Source organism: Vicia villosa, linkage group LG2 (genome assembly GCF_029867415.1).
Source record: "Vicia villosa cultivar HV-30 ecotype Madison, WI linkage group LG2, Vvil1.0, whole genome shotgun sequence".
Taxonomy (NCBI): Eukaryota; Viridiplantae; Streptophyta; class Magnoliopsida; order Fabales; family Fabaceae; genus Vicia; species Vicia villosa.
In genome coordinates this window covers 98,757,300-98,780,280 of record NC_081181.1, presented here as the reverse complement: position 1 = coordinate 98,780,280, position 22,981 = coordinate 98,757,300, and the positions used below count along the sequence as shown (strand labels likewise).

Sequence of the window (22,981 nt, the reverse complement as noted above, 5' to 3'; positions counted from 1 at the left end):
TATTAAACAAATAAATTTTTTTAAAAAATACATTTAATATGAAACATTTTATGAATTAGTATTGCATATATTTATTATCAAAATACAAATAAAGCATCACTAATTTTATAAGTGCTCTAGAAGCTAAGTTTACAATCAAATTCTCAAAACACAAAATACAATACAAATCAACTTCTAATTTATCTTCAGTCGAACGTGACTCCTCGATGGCCATAATTGACTTTCCAACAATGCACAAATCAACTTCTAATTTATCTTCAATTGTTCATCGCATGTATACATATAAGAATAAGAAGAAGAAAAAAATAAAGTTAATAAAGGAGTATAATACATATTGACTAAATTATAGATAAGTCACATAAGTAAATTGTCACTACACTAGAAATGTGAAACTAATCTTCCTACTTGTGAAACTAATAAGTTATAAATCAGATAAGTCATGCTTTGAACATTCAGACACACAAACAAATGTATCATATAATAAGTTGGAAAATAAATTAAAAAAATCATGAATATCAAAAACCAAATCAAGACTTAGATAATATTTATATTATTTCAAACACATAAATGGACATAACCTAGACACATTCACATAATTGAATCATACCTCATCTTCAAAAGCATTAATGTTACATATTAATGATTATTTGAACTCTACAACCTGACAGCAGAAAATAGGAAAGAACAAGTCCTTCCTATGATTATTTTTACCAGCAACGCTATCTTGCAAGCAATACATGTCTCTAGCACTTTTCGATTTTCAGTATTAGCATTACGTGAAATAGTGCAAGCTAAGTTTGTGAAGATAAATATAATAGTTAAAGTAGACCAAACTCACTTCTTAGTGGTTTCAGAAGAATTTCCTTCCAAGAGGTCTCTGATCTTTTCATTATACACCTCCAACATACTAACAAGCAATTCATATTTTGTCATGCTCTGTCTCTCGTTAGAAATCCGAAACAATTCCTCAAGGGTTCTATAGTTAACTCCTCGATGAAACATCTTTGCACCTATTAATTATTACAATGAAAATGCCATAAAATTTCTTCCATAATCAACATACATAACACTTTAAAATGATATAGGTATAACCAAAATCAATCTGATGCATAAAATTTCATCCATAATCAATCAACCATATGTTTTTCATTGTTATGAATAAATAAATGTCTTTGTTGAGAAGTTAAGCTAGTGAGTTATTAAAAAAATTGAAGTATGGAAGATCAAAATTTGGATAAGTGGAATATCAAAATTTGGAGACTACAAGTGACAAGCTTAAAGAAAGAACCAGACTCAGATATCTACCTAGCATGCCTTAAGCACCAATTATCATGTCAAGTGTGCCTCAATGTGCAAAAACTGAAACACTATCACATTAACTAGTTCAAAACAAACACTAAACATACCTGGCTTGCTTTGCACATGAAGCTAGAAAGCACCAAAACTTATTCAAATCCAACAGTCTTATCAATCTTGCCACCCAATATGCCCTCAAATCTCTACAATCCAAATTCATCAACACACCATCATTACAAAAAATAAAGAACGACAAATACAAGCAAACCTAAAAAATAAAACAACAAAAGAAAAACACTAATGTTCTTCAATAAGCTTATTCAATAAAACCAGTGTTTCAAATATTTGCAATAAGCGATTCGTATCCGCAACATAAACACTTAACCTGACTCTGCAAAGCACCACCAAACATCTCATTCACAACTATAGCACCACCTTCACCGCCACCTCCACCACCTCCTTTCTTTCTAAGCTTCTTCAAACGAAGACACGAGCTATGACAAGCATCAATAACATACCGAAGAAACTCATGCGCATCCTCTTGACGACCGCAACGGAAGTTCTCAGAAAAGAGATGTAAACAACTTTGGATCTTTGAAGGAGCGTCGGATGTGAGATCCGCGCGGAATAACCGATAAATTTGTTTCTTGAGTATGCAAAACGGACACGAAGAACCGAGAGAATCACCTAAAAAAGTTCAAAATTAGGTTAGGTTACAGAAATTACAGAAAATTGAAATTGAAGAGAGATAAAGAGTTGTTACAGAGAGATGAATGTTGTAAACGGAGAGCTTTCAATCAATCTTTATTTTCTAGAAATCCTAGGGTTATGGTTAAATGTTTTAGGGTTCTTGTTGTGGTTACTTAGGGTTCTTGTTGTTGTTGTTTGGGGTTTGTGGGAGGAAGGTTTTTTTGGATTTTATGAGATGAGAGAGGTGTGGCGGTTTGAGAGGAGAAGAATATGAGAGAGTTGAGAAGTGGAGAGGAGAGAGTTTGTACTGTAGGGGACAAAGAAAATCGTGAAAATGAATTTGGGCTTTGGGATGTTTTGTTTTATTTTTTAAAAATACATGACCTAAGACAGCGCTTTCAGCAAAAGCGCTTTGTAATGGGGGGCCTTTACCAGTGCTTTTTATAAGCGCTTTGAAATGGGGGGCCTTTACCAGTGCTTTTTCAAAAGCGCTTTGAAATGGGGGCCTTTACCAACGCTTTTTCAAAAGCGCTTTCGCAAGGGGACCCTATACCAGCGCTTTTTTTAAGCGCTTTCTAATGTTCTCCTACAGCAGCGCTTTTTTTTTCTTATTTTTTAGATTTGTTTTTAGCGAAACCTATAGCAGCGCTTTTGCCTAAAAGCGCTTTCGTAGCTGTGCTGGCAAAACTCAAATTTGGCATAGCGATTTAAATGTGTCCATTAATGATCCATCTAAGCAAAGACTATATTGTTGTGTGTCAAAGGTACTTTTAACGAGGAAAGAAAGAGAGAGAATGAAAAATAAGGACGGTTGTTTTGTTGAATGTTTGATGAAACTGAATTACAGATATGTTACTTAAATACTAAGTTTGTTTACTAAGTAACTAACATAACAAATCCTAACTCAAATTAAATTGAGTTTGCACTATAACTTGGATTATATCATAACATACCTCCTTATAATTGATCGTGATTTTATGAGTCTATCGGGTTACTAACTACAAGCGCACAGTTTGATCGCATAGTTTTAAGAGATATCGAACCCATAATGACTAGTAATCAAACTAGTACTATCTAATGTTACTCTGTAATCTAAAGCTAATGATTTTTCTTTGGTTCAGAAGAGAACGAGAATTAAATTTAGTTTAAGTTAAATATTCAAAGGCAAAACATCGGTATGCAACACGTCGAACTTCGGGGATTCAGTAAATTATTGGCATCGTTTTTAAGTATTAAAACACTCTTTTAGTAGAAACTATTAATTTATAAGCCTTTACCTCACACTCTCGTGTTTATTGATTCGGACTATATTATAAAATCTAAATCCTTGCTCTTTGTCTCATTTAAAATCTAAATATACTTTTTGAAAATAAATAGAATCTAATTAATCCTAAAGCGTTCTCGCTGTATTTAAAATTAATGTTCGATCACTACTATCCGGTTAAAATCTCAAACTCTCGTTGTGTTGATTTTAACCTTTGTTTGTCTTTTACGCTAGTAACAAAACAGTTTTAATATTAAATATAGAAACTGAAACCAGAAAAGTATTTAGTTAATATTTATGCCAAATTATTACCGAACCCCTTCGGTTCTATGACTTTACCTACCGGTATCAGAAAAATTAGTCGGACATGCTTTTGAGTACAAACACAGAATAACAGTAAACAAACAATCATTCAATCATGATTACTAAATATAAAAACAGTAAATATAAATGAAATAAGAACCTGAAATTTATAAAGGAAATTGGAATTAATGCTAAACTTCGGGTACCAAGTGCAATCCTCCACAGAGTGTAGATGTTGCTCCTTGAAATTATAGGTTGAATGGAAAATAAAACCTAAAACTATGGTTGTGATAGCCCCCAGTGTAGGAAACTATGCCTATTTATGAAAGTAATTAAATGCTTAAGAAACTAAGAAATTAAAAGCTCTGGACTTAAAAATTGGAAGAACGTGGAGCTTAATTCGGGAGACTCGATCATTTGAGGAAATATAGGAATGAATTGTTCATTCTGGCATGGGGACACACCAGGTAATTAAGTAAATTGATATTGAGTTGTGGCGAGGGGCACGCTTGGTGTGCCGTGGCGTACATAAACTTTGAACTTGTGGCGGTCGAAACACATAGGGCTCACATACTCTCACTTTGTGGCGAGCGACATGAAGGCTATGACGAGCTCACAGTCTTCTGTCATGCAATTTTATGCTGTTTCTGCTACAATGGGATTTTCAATTCATTTCTTTGCCATTTCTTCCTCTTTTCTCATACAAGCCTTGTGGAATATAAATACCTGAAAACATACTTAAAATACCAACATAATGTAACATAATCAACTGAAAACGGTAACATATTTTATGCTAATCGAGTCGAATATGCGATGTATTTTCGTGTTATCAATAATCCAAGTTGTTGAACAAACTAATCATAGTCGATCTCAATTATTCCTAATTTCTTCTCAAAGTTAGGAATATGTCGATATTCGCTTATTTGGTGAAAATGTTGGTCAACTGTGCTTCACTCGAACAATGTCTCACTTCAACTTCATCCTGGTTTACCTTTTCTTTCAAGAAATGAAACCTAGTATCAATGTGCTTACTCTTTCCATGCAGAATTGGATTCTTTGCAAGATTAATGACTAACTTGTTGTCGAACTGCATCACTAAAGGTTTCTTCACTTCAACTTTCATCACTTCCAGCATAAATCTAATTCAAATTGCGTGACAAACAACATAAGATCCAATTATATATTCATCCTCACACAATGATAATTCCACCACATGTTGCTTTCACGAGCACCATGAGATTGGGGCATCAAATACTTGAAAGAAGTAACCAAATGTGCTTCTTCGATCTTCCTTATGTACACGTTAATCAACATCTGAATAGAAAGTAATTGTAGGTTCTTTGCTTTCAAAGTCTCGTCTATGCATAAATCCACAGTTTAATGATCCTTTTAAGTATCTCAGGATTCTTCTTGAATCCTTCATGTGTGACATTTTTGGTTCACTCATGTACCTGCTCATCAATCCAACTGAGAAAACTATATCAGGTCGACTGTTGCACACATATCTGAGATATCCGATAATTTTTTTGAACAAAGTTACATCGACTTTGTCCTCCTCTCCAAGTTTCTCTAGTTTCAAATTTGGTTCGACATGCGAAGATACAGGATTCGAATCTTCTATCCTGAATCGCTTGAATATCCCTTTGACATTCCATGCTTGGTAATTTAAAATTCCATGCGTTGGAAATACGACAAGTTTTCCAGATATGACATTTCAAATTCCCTCATCATCAGCTCTTCGAACTTCGACAACTTCTCCATGTTATTTCTAGTTACCAACAAGTCATCGACCTATCAGCAAATGATTGTTATATCTTGCGCCACAACCAGAAAACATAGACACCATACTTAGACGTGAATTTGATGATTCTCAATCCGACTAAGTATGAGTCGATTTTCTTGTTTCATGCCCTAGGTGCCTGTTTGAGGCCATAAAGGGCTTTGTGTAACTTGTACAATTTCCTTGCTTCCTCATGTATCACAAATACAAGAGGTTGTGTGACATATACCTCTTCATCTAAAGGACCATTCAAAAATGCTTATTTCACATCTAAATGAAATATCGACCAACCTTGATTGCATGTCAAGGCTACCACAAATCTGACTGTCTTCAATCTTGCTACTGGTGGATATACTTTAAAGAAGACGAGTCTAGCTCTCAAAAGAAATCCTCGAGCTACTAATATTTCCTTATGTCTTTCTATCGACCCATCAATATCGTGCTTCAACTTGAACACCCATTTCACTTTGATAGCTTTTGTGTGTGTTGGAATTCACCTAGCTCCTATGTGTTGTTTATTTCGATCGCTTGTAACTCTTCGACCATGGCTGACTTCCACTATTTATTCTTTAAATCATCTTTATAATTGATTGGTACAACCCCCGCAAGTAAAGCAAATTGAACTAATTCTCCATCTGGTGTGACTTCATTATCACCAACCACTCATAGTCTTGAAGTTTTGCTGGAAGAACTCTAGTTCTTAGAGGTCTTTGGCTTGTTCTAGTTACACTCTCTTGATTGTATACTTCAAATTCAACTGGCATATCAATAACTACTTCGACTTTAGCCTCATTACTTGTTTCGTCAAAACCGTAGCCCATTAATGGCTTGTCAATTGCATCGCCAGAATTATGATCCTAGGCATAATTCTCATTAATCACAATATCTCGACTCAATATGATCTTCTCATTAATTTGATTGAATAACCTTTATGCTCTAGCTTTATGATATCCTACCAGAATCATAGGTTCACTTTTGTCATCAAGCTTCCTTCTTCTCGCATCAGGAACATGTTTGTAACTAATAGAGTCAAACACCTTTAGATGACTCACTGATGGTCATTTGCCACTCCATACTTCTTCGAGAACCTTGTTCTTTAGTTTTTTGTTAGGGAACCTGTTCAGAATATAAACAACAATGGTGACTGCTTCACCCTATAAGGATTTTGGCTGATTATTTTGCTTCATCATGCATCTCTCCATATCTAATATGGTCATATTTCTTCTTTTTGCTATTCGATTATGTTGAGGAGTATAAGGAGCAATCACCTCATGATCAATATTATGTTCTGCACAATAATAGTTATCATTCTAGCATCGAGATGGTACCTTTCGAAGCATTGTATGGAAGAAGATGTATGACACCTCTATGTTGGTACAAGTCGAGTGAGGGAATAGTATTTGGTCCAAAAATTATGCAACAGACTACTGAGAAAGTCAAGATGATTAGGGAGAAAATGAAAGTGTCTCAGAGTAGACATAAGAGCTACCATGATAAAAGAAGGAAGGATTTAGAGTTTAGCAAGGGTGACCATGTGATTCTGAGGGCAAATATTTTGAATGGTGTTGGTCGTGCATTAAAGTCAAAGAAACTGAATCCTAAGATCATTGGACCATACCAAATCTTGTAGAGATTTGGGACTATCGCGTATAGGGTGGCTTTGCCACCAGAGCTCTTGAATTTGTATGATATGTTTCATGTGTCGCAACTTTAGAAATAAATTTCGGATCCATGTCATGTTGTCCAAAGGGATGAAGTGTAGGTCCAGGATAACCTTACGGTGGAGGCAATGTGAATAAGAATTAAAGATCGTAAGATGAAACAATTGAGGGGCAAAGATATTCCTTTAGTGCGAGTAGCTTGGGAGGAGCTGCTGGAGGAAGTGTGACTTGGGAATTGGAGAGCAAGATGCGAGAGTTGTTGGAGCGGTAAAGCGGCAAGCAACAAAAGTTTTGGAAGTATTTATTCGGGAAATTATCGTGTCCACAAAGATTAGTGCTATTGAACTGCCGTTCGACGGATTCTTAGTTCTTGAATTTGGGTTAAATGGGTTGAAAGTAAAAACTGAAAAGATAACATATGAACATAAAAAGAATACATTCTTCAAATAGAAGAAACTATCAAGTATTGCATATAATCTACTCTTCACAAACTTAAACTTATCGACCAATTACACTCAACCTACAGTACTCATCAGAATCACCACATATCCCTCACATCAATGTCCATTTCTGCAACACCGACGAGAGTTCAACTATATTGCTCTTTCGACGATGTCTCAACCGATCGAACAACACAGAGACATTAAACTCAGATATTATGTGGATGTTAACCTGAATCCTATGTCTAGAATCAAAAGCTACCAAATATCCCCTTAATCAAGATTCATGATGTTTATTTCTACAATAACACAAATCCAAAGCATTTAAGCAAAAAGATCAAGGAAACACCGATTAAGATTTGTAAATCAAACTTTATATAATGCCATGGGCGACAAATATACATGAGATCAAAGTATATACATAACAAAACTCACAAAAGAAACTACAAAGAGGAGAAATGGAGAAAAACCCAAAAGTCTCCCGGTTTGTCGGCTCCGATTGATGAAGGATTCAACCCCGGATCATCCATTTGACAGCTCCATTGTGTTTTCTAGCATCATTCCACTCAAAAAATACTATTGGATGGATTGAAGCTCTAAAATATCCAACCATAACCTAAAAAATCTATTTTCCCCCTATTTATACAATTTTTACTCAGGTACAACGCGTGTCGCACGCAGGAGCTCGCGTCGCGCGCAACCTGCTGTCATGAAAAAATAACATTTAGAAAAAATGGCGTAACTTGAGAACCGTAACTCCGATTTGCGCCTGGATCGAAGCGTTGGAAAGCTTATTCAATTTCCTATCTAACAATGAATAAATGGCAGTCAAATTGATGATTTTTATCATCCTCATTTTGAGCCTTTACCACCGAATGAATTGATTCCGTCACTCAAAATCGTGCGTTTGAAGCCGTGTCTTCGACACTTTATTGCTCATGCTACAAATACGCAAGAATACCTACAAAAAGAGTAGAAAACTATCAAAAAGTATAAAAGTGTATGAAAATATATCTATTCACAAAGTATACGTATTTATGCACAAAACGGGGAATTATTCAACGGTATTAACAAAAAGTATCGATAAGTGCAATAAAACATATATACAAAATAATTACATTTTTGCACTTATCAAGAGTCGTATCCAGAGCTGTTCTCATCAGGTACATTTTTGAGGATGAAAATATTCTAGGTGGGGGAGAGTTGTAACACTCCATTTAAATATTTAGTCATTGTGTGTTTTGATTGTGAAATTATATGGGCATAATTAAGGGCATGTAGTAAGGGTAAGTTTGAGAACTTAGTCTTAATTGTTTAATTTTAAATAAAAACCGTAGAATAATATTATAATGATAGTATAATTAGTATTAGATGGGATATATATTACTATTAGTATTATTATTATTAGGGTTAAATATACGATGCCCCCTGCCATTAGGGCGAGTTTCGATTTTGCCCCCCTGAAGTTTTTTTTTTGTAAACTGCCCCCTATAAAACAAAGATTCTGTTTTCAGAAGCCCCTATCCCTTGTTTGGCTGACTGGACGTGAGGGATTTGGCTGACTGGACATTTGAATCCCTTGTTTGGCTGACTGGACTTGTACTATGTTTTATAGGCAAAAACCATTCAAAAATTATGTCAAACCCAGGATTTGAACCTGGTAGTTGCATATTAACAACCAACATCTCCAACCAATTAAACTATTTCATTTTATTGACATTTTTTCGTTTCAAAATCAATTTAATATATATTACTTACATTTTAGCTATCATTTTTATAAACTAACCCTAATTAATATTTTATATAATATAAATATAAACTAACAATAATTAATAATTAAAAAACTGAACAATAATTAATAATTAAAAAAACTAAACAATAATTATACATATTAAAAAAATTAATATATTATAAAAAAACGTTAATATATAATTAAAAAAACATTAATATATTATAAAAAAACGTTAATATATTAATGTTTTTGAAAAAAACGTTAATGTATTATTTCATAGTATTATTTAATAAAATTAATATTATATTAAATTAATATTCCAATATATTAAGGTCAGTTTCCAATATATATAATTTAGTACATATTAATATACATACTAATGTTAATTTCAAAATGTTAGTTTCCAATATACTAATGTTAGTCTCATATGTATTATAACTTCATATTATAACACATATATATATTAACGTTAAATGTTTGTAAAAATGAATAAAATGTATTTTATAAAAATGTTTGTTTTTAAAAACGTTTTATATAATATTTTAAATTTATAAATTCTTAGTATATATGTTACATATATATAAATATACTGAACATATAAATATACTGAACATATAAATATTATATAAAAAAATAAAACGTTAATATTTGTTAGGGATTTATTAATTATTGCTCAGTTTTATAATTGAAAAATATAATTAGTTTTATAATTATTGCATCATCTATATTTATTTTATTTAGTTAATATATATAATAAATAAAATAATTTTTAAAAATTCAGTTATATATAAAAATAAACTGTGGTAAATTAATTGTGTTATAAATCATTTTTATATATTTTTATAAATTAATATGTATAAACAAACATTATTATAAACTATATTTTATCCATTTTATAAAGTAAGAAAATTATATAAATTAACATTTTATAAACAAACATTTTTATAAACTACATTTTATCCATTTTATAAAGTAAGAAAATTATATAAATTAACATTTTATAAACAAACATTTTTATAAACTACATTTTATCCATTTTATAAAGTAAGAAAATTATATAAATTAACATTTTATAAACAAACATTTTTATAAACTACATTTTATCCATTTTATAAAGTAAGAAAATTATATAAATTAACATTTTATAAACAAAATTTTATAAACTAACAATATACTATATAAAACGTTAATTAAACAATATACTATATAAAACGTTATATAAATTAACGTTATATTATATATTATATTGAATTTGAAACGAAAAAAAATCAATAAGATGTAACAGTTCAGTTGGTGGGAGATGCATGATGGCAACGTGCAAGGACCAGGTTCGATTCTTGGGTTTGACAAATTTTTTGAATGATTTTTGCTTATTAAACATAGTAAGCAAGTCCAGTCCAGCCAAACAAGAAATTCAACTGCCCAGTCAGCAAAATCTCCCACGTCCAGTCAGCCAAACAAGGGATAGGGGCTTCTGAAAACAGAATCTTTGTTTTATAGGGGGCGGTTTACAAAAAAAAAAAACTTCGGGGGGGCAAAATCAAAACTCGCCCTAGTGGCAGGGGGGCATCGTATATTTAACCCTTATTATTAATATTATTAGGAATATTATTATTAATATTTTGACTAGCATTAAGGAAAAATAAATTAATTAGGGATATGTTAGAAAGGAATGAGGAGAAAACATATAACACATGAAAAGAAAAGTAAGGAGAAGAAAGAAGAGCTAATGCAATAGGGAGACTAGGAGATTCCACCATTGTTGAAGGATCAAGGCTCAAAACTAAGGTAAGGGAGTGGATGGGTTCATATAATGGTGATTGAACATGAGAGGGTAGTGAGGGTTCCTTCCCCTCTTAGGATTTTAGTATTATACTTGAACTCGGAAATTGGTATGTGTGTCTGTATGATCTATTGATGAAATTCAGAATTGGATTGTATGAGTATAATGAGTGTGTTGTTGTATTGCAAGTTCCTGTTTTTCCTTTTGGTGTGTTTGAATTGATGTTGTATATGTTGCGAAAAATGATGAAATTGAGGTGTAAAATTATGTTGGATTGTTGTATGTTGAAAGAAAATGAACTCGTAATTCAAATAAGTATTTTAATATGAAAGAATTGAAATTTTTGGGTGAATTGGGACTAGATTTGTATTTGAAAATTATGCAGAAAATTGCCTCTGGTATAGTGGTAACCGGTTATCGATTTTGGGTACCTGAGTGAAAATAAGGTTTTTGGCCGGTTGACGCGCATGTAACCGGTTACCGGCTTTGAGGTAACCGATTACCACTGTGACATTTTGCATAGTCTGGCTACTGGAAGTGCAATAACTGGTTACCTTGTTTGAGGTAACCGATTACTATTGAGTTGGACAGAACTATTTTAATACTTCAAAATTTTATAACTTGAGTTGTGAATGTCTGAATGATGCGGCATTCGAATCATTGGAAAGCTAATTTAATATAATTTAATTTAAAATTATTTTCATTTCTGCATTCCAACTCTTAGACGCGTAAATGTGTATTTCTGTAAATGTTGAACTAGGACGAGTTATGGATTGAGTATAAATTTCCTCGTATGAATATGTGATGAACTTGTGATGTTTAATTGATGAATCTACAATGGTTGTGTGGTAAATTGTGATAACTTTAATTGTATAATATTCTTGTTTAATGGGGTAATTCGAAGGGCGAATTACGGTGAGTATGTGACTCACGGGTAATCAATGAGGATCGTGGTACACATAATGTTATAATGCTTGTGTATGTGGTGTCTCATGCATTCATTTCATGTTATGTGGAGATGAGCCTAGGTGGGAATCTATGATGGGTGCCTAGTATCATTCAGACTCTCGAGGTAGAGTCGAGTGGAGATAAGTCACGGTTCAGGGGAATGCTTAAGACTTATCCAGATTCCAATGGGAATCGGGTTCATATAAATGAACTGTATTGGTTGTGTTGGTACAAATTGAAATGTGATCCGTACACAGTGAAAGTGCGGGAGGTTGTTATACAAATTGTTTGTATATCTGATTGTTGTGTTTGTTTTGTGAATACTACTCCTTAGCATGTGATATTCACCGATAATTATTTGAATGAAGTTCTCGCCCCTTTTCTGTTGTTGTGTCTATGATTCTTCGGAAGTACAGATAATCAGGTACTTGAGTAAAGCTTGGAGCTTGTGTTGCCCGATAGAGTCTTAGGAGTCGCTCTGATACGTAACACATGAAACATGGGATTTGTATTTGTTTTATGATAACACGATTTTATAACGTATATTTAGCTTGAAATCCGTAAATATTATTAGCATTTTCCTTTAATTATATTGTTTTATTGTGATATTATGCGGGTATTTGCGATATTTCAGGTTTTGCGTTCATATTGAGACTATTTGTGAAAAAGAAAGAAATGGAGCTAAAATCACTACTATTTGTGCCTAAAAGATGAAAAAGGGGTGCTGAAGCAAGAAAGGGGTGCAAAGAAGGCCCAATTGTGCATACTACAAGTCCAGCCCACAAAGAAGCCAATTGCGTGTGGCCCAAGTCATCCCAGCACGTGGAGACGCACGTCTCCAACGTCCCTATGCCACCTCACCAAAAGGAGACGCACGTCTCCAGCTACCTCCTGGATATTCTCCACTTGAGACGCACGTCTCAAGTCGTTCAAAGGGTCTCCTCAAAAAGTGGAGACGCACGTCTCCAAGCCCCAGTCAAGAGAAGCTCCTCCTTTCACGCGTTTCAACTGCAGACCCTCAGCTATAAATAGAGGCTGCTACTTCAGTTCAAAGTGTCCGATTTTCTGCTAACGATGTGCTGCCGAAATTATTCTGTGACCATCATTTATTTTCCTGCCTTCAATTCAACTGCTTTAATTTTCTCACAGCAATTTCCACACCGGAGATTGTTGTGAACCTTTTATAAATCTAGCCTTACATTAGATTTATCTTTTATATTCCTTGTTTTAAATTTCTGCCTGATAATTTCCGAAGAACGATCCAGCCATCCTGTGGTGGAAGTTCGAGTACTTCAAGATTCAATTCAATTCAGATTTATTTTATTTCAGGTTTATTATTTACCGCCTTTATTTATATTATTATTGCGTGATATATCGTATGCCATTTAACATGCCTTTTATTATAAATCAAATGAATTTATGCATGTTTAACCATATTAATATGTCTGGCTAATAAATTAAGGTATCGGTATGTAAAGTAAGTTAACCGTGGAATCCGAAATAAATTGGCTTAATTATGTTTTATTAAATATCACTTGTTTTTGGTTTGTATGTCTAATTTAATTAGTAAGTCTTAGAACCAATAGAGCGACAGTTTGAGGGGTTAAGACGGTCAAAGGTTAAAATCAAGAGAGCGAAAGTTTGAGATCTTTAACTGGATAGTAGACATAGGACATTAGTTTTAAGGATGGCGAAAGCGTATTAAAACTAATTAGAACTTATTTATTTTCAAAAAATGTTTTTACACCCGCGCGGAATGGCGAAAGCGTATGTTAGGGATATTAGCATGCTCCGAGTCAACAGAGCGAGAGTTTCAGATTAGGAGATTTAAATAGATAACAACTTCATAAAACAAACATTTTATTAATTACGTTGTTTCCAAAAAGCTTTTCTAAATATAATGGGATGGCGAGAACGTACGTTACGAGTTAGGACAGTAGTCTGAGTCAACAGAGCGAGAGTTTGAGAGGAGGACTTTTAATCAATTGAATTAATAAAGATTTTTAATCGAATTAATACATTAGCCAATGGACCTTCGGATCGCCTAAAGTTAAACGAAATACATACTGATATCCGCCTATTATTATATTACTTAGAATTCACAATCACTTCCCCTTAGAAACAATCAAAATATTAGTAGCCTTAGCTTTACATAGTAACCTTAGATAACGGTAGATCGATTCATAGTCCCTATGGATTCGATATCTTTTAAAACTACACGACACGACTGTGCACTTGCAGTCATCAGATTAATAGACATGTAAAGTCGCGACCAAGTTTTTGGCGCCGTTGCCGGGGACTATTTAAGTCTATATCGTAACTCACTGTTACACCGTAGAGACTAGGGCAATTCTTTCCTTTCTTTTTGAACGATTGTATGCCAAATACTCGTTCACAAAGAGGAGATTTAATACAACGAATTAACGAGATCGAACGTTTTATTAACGTCAAACGTCGAGCTCGCAATCTTCCCGAAGTAGCACCAATTCCGATCAATCAGGAATTGATCTTTACTGATCAAATCAATCAAATTACCCGGAAGTTAGAGATGGCTGCTATTCGTCCTCTTAGAGACTATGCCGCTCCTTCACGCGCTGAACCACACTCAAGTATCGCACCACCTGTGATTGAGGCGAACAATTTCGAACTGAAACCTTCGTTGGTACAAGCTGTTCAACAGAACCAATTCTCTGGAAGCCCTGCAAACGATCCCAACCTCCATTTATCCTTGTTCATGCAATATGCCGACACTGTCGAAGCTAACAACGTTAGTTCCGAAGCTATTCGATTACGCCTCTTTCCTTTCTCCTTGAGAGATAGAGCTAGAGCGTGGCTTCAATCCCTACCTTCTAATTCCATAACTACATGGGACGAATTGAAGAGAGTATTCTTAGCTAGATATTTTCCGCCTAGCAAAACCGCTATACTAAGAGGTCAAATCAACGGATTTACCCAAAAAGATAACGAATCACTCTTCGAAGCTTGGGAACGATACAAGGACATGCTTAGACTATGCCCTCATCATGGACTCGAACCATGGCTGATCATCCATACTTTCTATGGTGGTTTACTTTATAACACTAAAATGACTATAGATGTCGTTGCTGGCGGAGCATTAATGGACAAACCCCATGATGAAGCATACAACCTCATAGAGAACATGGCACAAAACCATTATCAATGGGGTGGAGAACGAGCCGCTTTAGAGAAAACCCAAACCAAAGGAGGAATGTATGAAGTAAGTGGTATAGACCGTGTTAACGCTAAAGTAGATGCTTTAACTCAAAAGATCGAAAACTTAACCATCACTCCTTCAGCCACCGCGGCTGCTGTAGCACCTAACTGCAAAATTTGTGGATTAACTGGACACGCAGTTGCCAAATGTCAACTCTTGACTGGTATCCCATCTGATCAAGTAAACTACGCTCAAGGAAACCCTTATTCTAACACGTACAACCCTGGATGGAAGAACCACCCAAACTTTTCGTATAAGAACAAAAATGCGTTGTACGCGCCTGGACAAGCACCTGCTGTCCCACCTGGCTATCAAAAAGCGCCTGTAGCTGCTCAACACGCCCCTAGGAAGTCGAACCTAGAAATCATGATGGAAAACTTTATAGCTTCCCAACAACAAACCAACAAAGACTTCCTGAATCAAAACATCCATAATAGTGAGCAACTAAAACAACTATCAAACAAAGTAGATGCTTTAGCTACACATAGCAAAATGTTAGAAACTCAAATTTCACAAGTAGCTCAACAACAAGCACCTACTGCTGCCCCCGCTGGCACGTTTCCTGCTCAACCACAACCTAATCCTAAGGGACATGCGAACGCAATAACACTACGAAGTGGAACGAACTATGATGGACCTATCGATCCTAGAACTCAAAACGCACCCATGTCACAACAAGAGCCAAGGGAAACCAAAAAGACATCAACTGATGACCAAACTGCTAAGACCAATGAGAACAACACCGAAGCGGAACTGTCACGGGGAAAAATCGTCTGTTTTGTGGGATGAGACACCTGATGCCTTCTTTGGGCTCGAGTGCTCAAGAAAAAGATTTTTCTTTGTTTTTTGTCACGACCAAACTTTTTATTGTTTCCAAAGTAGGAAAAGGAAAAAAAGCTGCAATAACCTTAAAAGTGGGGGAGAGATCTTGGGTAAGAGGGTTGGTTATACGAAGGGAAGGTATTAGCACCCAACGTATCTATAGTACTCTATAGGCTTCTTTGTTATGTTTTTCATTCTATGTTATTGTGAGGTTCTGTTGTGAAATAGGTGGGACCTAAGGTGTTTGTTTGATTATGCTCGCAAAGATCATCGCGATCTTCTGCATACATATCCCTTATAGGGAATCAGAGCATCTGTAGCTCGGGGTCTACGAGTGCTAAGGTTTGAGTGGTTTGAGGGAGAAGTTTTTGCTCGCCAAGGATACGACCTTGTGCCTACGTATTCTCAAAGGGATGTTGAGAAAGTCAGAGCAATCGTAGTTCCCACTTATGCTAGTGGAAGCAAAGGATAAGAGACAAATGTCATCTAAATGTTCGATGTATCTAATCTATATCATCACATACATCTGTTTGATTTTTGTTTGAAATCTTTTCATTATAAGCCCTGGGCTGTGCCACTTATGGCGCTTAGAATGATAAAGATGTTTTTTTTGTTTAGCCAGCCTTGTGGCAAAAACAAGTTGATTAGCCAGCCTTGTGGCAAAAACTTTCAATGAAGTCAGCCTTGTGACAAAAAGTTTTGATTAATCAGCCAGCCTTGTGGCAAAAGTTTCGACGAAGCCAGCCTTGTGGCAAAAATTTTGATTAATCAGCCAGCCTGGTGGCAAAAAAAGTTTGATTGATTAGCCAGCCTTGTGGCAAAAAAGTTTGATTGATTGATTGTTTGTGATGATATAGATGAGATACTCCTATCATAGAGATGATAAATGTCTAATCTCCTAGGGTATTTGTTTTGGATATTGGGGATGCTTATAAGAAGCCCGTGGGTCCTTGTACGAAGCCCAAGAGGAGGCTATCCGAGGGTCCTTGCATTGTAAGCCCAAGAGAAGGCTATGGGAGGGACAATCGAGGGTCCTTGCATTGTAAGCCCAAGAGGAGGCTATGGGAGGGACAAGTCGTTTGTACGAAGCCCAAGAGGAGGCATGGTATAGTTGGTTTGAGCTCTTAGAGCGATTTAACCGGGAAACCATACTCTATGTCCTTGTCATACCCCAATTTTTTACCCTAAGATCCTGTATCATTCATATCCCAATCATTAATCAAGAGCTTCACTTGGAAGTTTTGTTTATGGTGTTGCACTCACCTCATCAATAAGAGGGACCATCAAGCACCAATGATTGTTTATCTTGTATGCATATTATACTAACCCAAATACCAAAAACATTGCTTTGTTTCTTTGTAGGCTTTTGTTTTGTAGGTACCAAGCCAAGACATGCAATAAACAAGGCATTTTTCAAATTTTTGACTAATGAAATCGATTTCCCTACTGGGTAAATCGATTTCCCTGCAGCAATCTTCAACAAAATCACATTCTGGACAGCATGAAATCGATTTCCCTCCTGGGTAAATCGATTTCCCTAGTGTATTTTGCGCCAAATTCTCTTCTGGAACAGAGTGAAATCGATTTCCTTAAGGCGAAATTCAAAAAAAAATAGAGAGGGAAGCTTGATTTGATTTTGGCACCTATTTTCTTTGACCATTTTTGTCATTTTACCAATTTTCCACCTCATCAAAATAATTCTCTTCATTAAACCCACTTAAACCCCATTTTACCACTTTTTACCATTTAAATGCCACTTTAATCACCAATTAAACACAAGCTAATTACCAAATGCAAAAAGACCAAACTACCACTACTCTTGCTCTCATCCTATAAATAGAGCCCTCTACTCTCTCATTTCTCAAGCTTTGAGAGCCAAAAAACCCCTTGCAATTTCTCTCCTCATCCCTACCAAATTCACCAAAGCTCTTTGTTCTTTCATAAAGTTTGTGAGTCACACCTTGAACCTCACAAACTTTGAGCTAAACCACCATCTATTTCACTCTTTTTTGTTCAATTGTTGAGAGATCAAGATTTGTGTTGGTGATTCTTGAAGTAGATCTAAGTTTTGTTCAAGATTTGGTAATTTTCTTCATCCTTTTTGTATATCACAATGTGACTCTTTTTTGTTTGTGTTCAATGCATCTTTGATGCTATATTGGTGCTATTTGTTGGTGATTTGATGGAAAATTCATGCTCTAATTGATGTGTGATCATAAGGTGTTTGTATATTTGTTCAAGTCAAGTTTCATGCCTTTAAATGTTGTTTTTGCTGAAATTTACACTGAGGAAATCAATTTCCTTAAGGCTGAAATCGATTTCCTGCTGAACGTAACTTGTTTTTTTTGAAAACTGCACTATGGAAATCGATTTCCCCTTGCATGAAATCGATTTCCAGCAGGCAGAATGTGGTTATTTGCCTTTTTTGTGCTTGTTTTGGCTTCCTTCTTCCTACACTTCATTAATATCACTGGATCTAGGGTGTTGATAGGTTTGAAATGGCCTAATCCACCAAAACGGATGAATGATATTAATGATAGTGTGAGTTGATTATCTTTTGTGTTTTCATTCTTATTTTCATCTTATTTTTCTTTTGATCGATGAAAGTCTTAATATCTTGAGAATTCTATGGATTCTTGATAAAGACTAGATCAATTTGTTTTCATTCTTATCTTTTCATCTTATTTTTCTTTTGATCGATGAAAGTCTTAACATCTTGAGAATTCTATGGATTCTTGATGAAGACTAGATCAATTTGTTTTCATTCTTATCTTTTCATCTTATTTCCTTTTGATCGATGAAAGTCTTAATATCTTGAGAATTCTATGGATTCTTGATAAAGACTAGATCAATTTGTTTTCATTCTTATTTTTTTTCATCTTATTTTCTCTTGATCGATGAAAGTCTTGATATCTTGAGAATTCTATGGATTCTTGATAAAGGCTAGATCATTTCTTCTTCTCCTTCTTATTTCTTTTGATTGATGATCTTGATACATGGAGAGTTCTCCTACATTTGTCCCGACTCGATAAAAGATCAAATATGGAAGAGAATTGTATGCGGTTGATTTATGACTTATGGAAATTTATCGTGTAGTCGCTATGATTTTATCAAGCTTCTGATAAGTTTCCATTGACCTTAAATCCGAGTACATCATTCACTCACCATCGATCTTCATTACTAACTTTGATAACATACTTGACAAGTTTCAAGATGGTTATCTTTAACATCTAACCACTAACTTTAATTTCCGCCATTTATTATACCGCTCTTTATATTTCTCGCTTTATCGCTTTATTTTATCATTTCATCATATTTACATTCCGCCATTTTCTCTTTGTCTATTTGGACGTTTACAATTCCGCTATTTTCTCTTTGTCCACTTGGACATATGATTATGCTTCCGCTATTTTCCTTTTGTCCACTTGGACCATACTTTACTTTTATGCTAAAACACTAATAAATAACAAAAATCTAAAAAACACCTAAGGCTCTCTTTGGACTATTGGTTACTATCCCTAGCATTTTGGAGATTCGGACTTATGGACCTAGTGCCTCTGGACCCTTATGATATTGTTACTCTGCTGTTATTCTGTCTGTCTGGCATTGGATTGTTGTCTGTTTGTATGTGCAGGTATTTCCTTGAAAGTCCTTGATGGTTAATTCCAAGGCATTGAGATAAGGATTTTACCCGAAAACAGCCGTTACTCTGCCCGATTTTCGTCAGAATCTTAATGTGCTTAATGCAAAGTGGTGCTAAGATAATAAGTTCATCTGGATCCCCAAGTGATAATGTGTTGGTTTGGTATTGATAAGTCCAAAGGAAGGGAAATCTACCTTGACTCACAATGTCAAGTGTTGGCTTCTTATTTCAGTTAGACCGTTCTTTTCCTTAGCTTTTATTTTACGCAATAGGATAGCCTCTTCATCTCCTCCCCTTCTTAAATTTTCAAAATCTTCTCCCTTTTTCAAAAATATTCTTATGTTTGCAACCTTTTCAAAACCTTTTTCTTAAAAATATCTTTTGCCCTTAGTGGCTTTTCTTCAAAAGTTTAGACACCGTAATTGTCGAAACGAGTGGTTATACCCCACGATTTTGAAATTGATTGATATAATGAGATCTTTTCCGCGTGAGAGAGCTAGTGGCATACTCGTCGATTTTATCCGAGTTGGAGCCCTTCTTTCATTAGCGATGCAAAGAACTCGTTTGTTCTCATGCTCAACATCAATGGCTGAGTATTTCTCTCCGACGACGATAAAGTGTTTATTCGTTTTTAAAAATGTTTTCCCTTTTAAGCGGAACTACATTAGCTCTGACTTCTCCATTGCACCGAGGAGGTATGTAGGCCCAAAGCTAAACGCTTTGCCGAGCTTATTTTAAAAATAAAACAAACCCTTTTTTAGCACACACACACAGATTTTCAAAAAGGTTCCCGTGGAGTACCACGGATATGAGGGGTGCTTTAAACCTTCCCCTCATATAATCAACACCCGTACCTGAGATCTCTTTCTTGTTTTAAAAACAAAACTTTGGGTTTTACGTTCTTTTCCCTTTTCCTTCGATATCAGATTTTCCCCGCTACAGAAAAATGGCGACTTCACTGGGGATCCAGTTTTAAGTGTGTTAAGCCTATTTTTGTTTATCTGTGTGTTTTTATCTGTATATATTGTTGTGTGCTTTGTATGTTTATTTTCTTTTTTCTTTTTGGTGCTCGATGGTTCCTCTGTGATGAGATAAAGTTCTAACCCGGACTTTGGTGAGTAACTTGAGATAGGAGGTGGTAAGACCAATAGTCGCATGTCAGGAGCAATCCTTACCATGAGCGTCATATGGTGGAACCCTAATCAGTGAAGGCCTCATGGAAGGTAGTAGAGGTTGTTACGAACCATCGTGATAACGCTATTACTTTCAATAGTGAGTGTCCGTAGAAGCTGAATGGCCTAGAACCTTTTTAACCAATCTAAGCCTTTTTAGGATGTAGTGCAGAAACAAGATCAAGTACCAATTTGAGCTTGTTGTCATGCGATACTACGCTCAGACGAGGTCTTTTTAGGCATATTATTGGCGCCCATGAGCAATTGTGTGTGCCGGTAATATCCAATAGAAGATTGAAAACTCTGGGAACCTTTGTAGAACCCGATTGGCAGGTACAAAATTCCCTAGATCATACCTTTTGGGATGGTTAGACCCATGGCTCCATGCTCGTGACGTCGAACCTTTGAACTATGATCTTATGTGACCTTGCATGCTCTTGATTGTGATTGATGCACAAACCATGCATTCATGCATTCATAAAAATGTCTTTCACAATTGGTTTTCAAGGAACTTAGAGGTCTTTCCTTGTAAACATCATAAGTTTCATCAAACTCAATGGATCTTGGGTGTTGATGGGGTGAAAACTCTAATCCACCAAAAGGGATGATTGATTTTGATGATAACTTAATCGAAGCTTTAGTCCAATGTTGAGTGTTTACAAGTTAATATCTTAAGTTCCTTGAAACTCAAAAATAAAAAAATAAAAAAACAACAAATCATCTGCATTGCATGCATCATTCTACATTTGGTCCTGCTTTTTAAAGAAATTCTCCAGAGCCTTATTTCCTTTCTCCTGGTATCATCAGTACAACACTCTTGCTAAGAAGAAATGGAAAGCATTAAACAAGAGATTCGTGAACTCCGTGAAGAGGTGATTACTTTGAAGGCTGGTATGGAGCATCTGACTGCTCTGGTTGAGGCTTTAGTTGCTGCCCAAGTCAATCCTTCTATGAAGGAAGAAAGGATGGCAAAGGTCTTTCTTGAAACTCTGAACTCATCCTTTCCTAAGGGGATAGTAGTCCGTACACCTACTGACTCCCATGGAGAGGTGGATATGAAAGCGCTTCTAGAAAAAGAGGTCCGAGTGGAATGTTTGCTTGAAGAAGGTAACTCAGCTGGTAGTGTGAAGAAGTTTGGTAATGACTTTTCAAAGAAGAGAATCAGGGGAGGAAACAATCATCATCAACATCAGCATGTTTCCTATGTCATTCCTATATCCAATTCAGTTTATGCAATTCCAGATTATCAGCAGAGTACTCGTCAACGAGCTCCTCCACTGAACGAGCAAAATCAATCTCAAAAGGGGAATTTTGATCCCTTCCCCATGACTTACACAGAATTATACTCTGCTTTGATTTGTAAGAATTTGGTTCAGACAAGGTCACCACCTCCAATTCCCGAGAAACTCCCTTGGTGGTACAATGCTAATGTCACTTGTGCTTTTCATCAGAATGCTCCTGGACATGACTTAGAGAATTGTTGGCCTCTAAAAAATGAGGTTCAAAGATTAATCCATGCTGGTATTTTGACTTTCCAAGATGTTGGTTATGATGTTCAAGCCAATTCTTTGCCAAAGCATGATTGAATCACTATTGATGGTAGCCTGAAGTTCGAAAGATGTTTCGTTCAGCATATGCCCAGATGGAGAGATTTATTCTCAGTTTTTAGTATTCTTATTGATTTCCATTCGTAATATTTCTTGTTTTTCAATGCATTGTTTGCATGAAGGAACATGTTTATTTTTTAATGTTAATGCTAATACAATGATAATGTTTGTCTTGAAGTAATTCATTCGTTTCACTCATGTTTATTGGTTTTTATGCATTATGATACCAATTGCTTTTGCCAAACTTTTGCTTATGCAAAGATTGGAGGGAGGATGATGATCTGAAAACGCAAAATTTCTGGTTGTATGCTTTTGAATAAGACCCTGCTGATGATGTACAGGCATTGTTTCAAATTCCTAAACACCGGAGATATAAGGAAGATAATCCCTTGTTAACCCCTTTGAGCCTTGAAGTAGGAGTTTCTTTTCTGAACGGAAAACCCTAATTTTTAACCTGGGGCAGGTTAGTGTTCAGTTAATTTGACCGAGTGTTCATATTTCAAAAAGGATTGGGCATCCAAAGGTCAAGCATGTCATATCCACATCAATGGTTGGATCATGGAAAACCACAATGGTTATTCCACCGCGTATCAAAAGGCATCGAA

General features: G+C 35.3%; 1 non-coding gene across 1 annotated transcript; it reads right to left on the bottom strand.

Annotated features, from left to right (window-relative positions):
- Positions 1-14,820: 14,820 nt before the first annotated feature.
- Positions 14,821-14,927, bottom strand: LOC131654366 (small nucleolar RNA R71). The gene has a single exon (XR_009299407.1). It is a non-coding gene; the product is annotated as a small nucleolar RNA R71 (small nucleolar RNA).
- Between the last annotated feature and the right edge of the window lie 8,054 nt (positions 14,928-22,981).